Source organism: Antrostomus carolinensis, unplaced genomic scaffold (genome assembly GCF_000700745.2).
Source record: "Antrostomus carolinensis isolate BGI_N321 unplaced genomic scaffold, ASM70074v2 scaffold5044, whole genome shotgun sequence".
Taxonomy (NCBI): domain Eukaryota; kingdom Metazoa; phylum Chordata; class Aves; order Caprimulgiformes; family Caprimulgidae; genus Antrostomus; species Antrostomus carolinensis.
Window position 1 is genome coordinate 163,996 of NW_010308580.1, and position 3,856 is coordinate 167,851.

Below are 3,856 nucleotides of genomic sequence, written 5' to 3' on the forward strand. Positions count from 1 at the left end.
TGAAAAGAATCTGGCCCCATCCTCTTGGCACCTGCCCTTTAGGTATTGATATGCACTGATAAAATTCTCTATTTCATACTTATTGAAATGATGATATATGATAGTGAAAAGTAAGCAAGTGGAGGATGAAGGAACTTTCTGAGAGCTATGGGAGATGCTGCATGTTTCTAGCTAGCCTTAACTTGTGTGAGGTAAGAGGATGTACCTTGCTTAACGCCTTTCTAAACCTCTTAGGAAAGCCTTTGGCTCCCAGGGTGCCTGTGATGACCTGTGCAGAGTAGCATCACTGTGAGTTGGTGTAGCTCCATACGAGAGGACTCAGCAACTCTCTATTCACAACGAGGTGCCGTTGGGTGTGTATATAGTCGTGATGGTTTTAGTAGATCCAGCTTCCTGGGATTTGAGCACAAGTTTTAGCAGTCCATTCAGGTAGAGCAAACCAAATACTTCAGATTATCTTTCGTGTATGTATAAACAGCATTTGCTGCAAAATGTGTGAACTACAGAGCTTGGAGTCACAGCCTGCAGCACAGCAAACTGGCTTTTCCTGGAGCTCATAATGTGATAATTAAATTGCTAACAGGCACCTTAGTGATGGCATTTGCTGAAGATGTGAAAGCCTTCTTACAATCATTCCTTTCTGTAGGGGACTCATCAGTAGAAGCAGAGCTATCAGAATCAGGAGGGTTTTTTATATATTTTCTTCAATGAGTACATTAAATTTTTATGTGGAGTGAAATGGGACAGGACGTGTTTCCCTTCCACTGCACAATGATTTATTACCCCAAAAAGACCGCAGAACTAATTAGCAGAGTAATTAATTAATATAAATTTGCATATTTGCATTTGCAATTAGTGCAGCCGACTGATTAGTCTGAAAATGGGAAGTTTGACTCATTAGATGTTAGTGTCTGCTGGACCGGAAAGCGGCTGCCAGATGAGGCGAAAAAGCAGAGAATAAGCATGAGCGCTTGCATGTGTGTGCGCGCGCAAGCTCGTCGTGTCTTTTGTTAGAAGAACGGAGTGCAAATATGTGCTCTAAGATACTAAGACTGCTAATTTTTTTTAAATTTTGCTTTTTAATCACCTTTTCGGCTGTTATTCCCATTAACTTACTTCCTGCAATGAGCCACTGCAACCATGAAACTCGTCGGTGCTCCTGAACTGTCAGATCTTTAAGGGAGAGTAGCTGCTGTAGATCTGATTTAGGTGCCGAAGGGGAGCTGTAAGGAACCTCCTTGCCGTGTGATAGATGGGATGGGGATATTTCCCCTCTTCCTAGTTACATCGTCTAACCAATCGCTTGTGCTGAGAGGTCAAAGTCAGCAGAGCTCATAAAAGCTCGGGATAAGTGACTAGCTTTCCAGGTTGCTGTCCTTTCATCTGTTCCTCCTTGGACACCCTTGTGAGCATGCCTCTTTGTGTACATCTAAACAGTCCTTCTGCTCTGCCTGCCTGAACTTGGTATGCCTGGACAGCCATTGTCCCAAGTTTTACTGAGATTTGAGAGTACATTGGAGAGAGATGTGTCTATCCATTGGGTAATGTATCTAGATACCATAGTATCTGCAGGTTGATCACTAATGCTCCTCTCAGGGCTCCAGAGCAGTGCTGGTTTTCATGGGGGGTCAGTGGAGGAAGTCCTGGTACCTCTATGTGACACTTCACATTGTTCTCTCCACTACAGCTGGAGGAAATCTCCAGTCCTCCTCCAGACAGACTGATCATAGAACCAGTTTGGTTGAAAAAGACCTCTAAGATTACCAAGTCCAACCAACATCTCCTGTTCAAGATTACTGCAACTGGGGGATGAGCAGGGGCTGGCCCCAGAACAGTTCTCTGAAAGCTCACTGGGTCCTTGTCCAAAAGCTTTGATCAGATCTTAGCCGTCGCTGCCACTTTGACACTTGTGTGGGTGTTGTGGAAGATGCAAATGGGTATTGGCCATCACTTGTCATCATCACTGTGCTTTTACAGCACGATGGTGTTCAAGACTTGTAGCAGCTTCTTCCAGCTCCTTTGCTGTAACATAGCAAGTCACTTTGCTCCCCCTTTTTTGATTTTTTTTTTCTACTAAGCTTAAAAATTTACCTACAGCAGTTAGAGATGTAGTATAGATGCAATTTTGCTTTCAATACAGTATACTTCAGTTTAAGGGATGAGTTTAAGCTCAGGTACACTTTGTAGGTATACCTTCATGAGTTTATAAAATTTAACTGGAAACTGGGTCTAAATCAACAGGAATATTTTTTAAACTTTTAAATCCATTAATTTTAGTGAGATTCACAGGTGTTGATTAGCTCCCAAGGAGCCCCTGGCATATTAGATGGATGCAAGATAATTCAAAACATAATCATCCCTATGAAATGAGACAACCCCTATTTCTCCCTTATATACCTACACCCAGGTACAATAATTTGGTTTTATAATATCTGTGTGGGGATTACAAGCAAAATTATTTTTTCCCCCCTAACAATCAGTAAATTTGAATTATACATTTACCATAAAAATAATAAATTCCATCAGTATTTGAAAGTAATTACAAATATTGTTTTTATTAATATTATTTCTGAAATATTATTTGTTTCAATTCTGAAATCCAGTACTAGTAAGAAAGAATTTGTGAATAAATATGTGACGAAGAAAGAACTAATATAGGTAAAAAATGTTACTTAAAAGAATCTTTTAACCACTACGGGTGAAACTATGGGTTTTACAGTCATTGTTTTAATAAGAATATTTTTCAAAAATTTTATCATACTTAATTGCATCATAAACAATTAGGAGAAAATATAAGCAAAAATGAAATTTGTCCTATATGAATACCATGTTGGGTAAAAATCAAACAATTTGTACGACCAAATAACCAAACTTAATTTTGACCAAAGTCATTATTATGCTTGAAAGGTAAACAGATTTCCAAACACATTCAGGACCTATAGAGGCAAACTTGTTCCCACTGCTATTCTCAGTGCCCTACTCCCATCGAGTTCTCTATCTGCATCCTTTGAAGCTCTTCAATAATCTAACCCCATAGGCAGGTGAGGATCATTTTGGACATGGATGCACCTATGTATGTGAGGAAGCCCTGGCCTGGGAGCAATGGCACTACGTTATGGAGGTGTTCACCCTGACGTAGGATGTGCTGCCTGTTAGCAAGATGTATTGTTGGGATTTAGCACCACGTGCACACAATTCTCCTCCTGGTGGGTTAGGATTGCTTGCTATCCCATCAGCCTGAAGCATGGGCAGATGCATAGCTCCACGTGTCTGTAAGCTCCCAAGTCACTGAGCTGTTCTTTGTTTTAATTTACAGACAGCTGTGGATTTGCTTTTGGATCTAGACTGAAATGTCATCTTCCCATATTTGCAGCTTTGTGTTCTGATATTGTCTCCAATTCTGATGGTCAAAACTGTGCTAGAAGAAAATAATGCTCTGGCCATTTAGGGAGATCCTTACCCTCCCCACCCCCCAACTGCTGACTCAACAACTGAGAAGCTGTTCACCTTCTTCCTAAACTCCCCCGTGCAAAATAGCAAAACATTCTGTTTTTATGAGGTCCAAATGTTTCATTTCAGCTTTATTGAAGAGTTGCATTTTGATCAGGCTGTTTGATTCCAACCACAAAGTAAACCATTTTGCAGAAGCATGACGCATAAGCAAACAGAAAAGTACAGGGCGTACGGTGCCTGCAGTTGGAGAGCACCCCCAAAGAGACTCGAGTGACAGCAGTGACACAGCACTCTTCTTGGCTACCGTACAGTACAAAGAGAAGGATTACAATACAGCAAGCTTCCGAGGTCTAATTAGCTGTGTAGGGCCAAAGGAAAACCTGTGACACAAAACTGATAACTG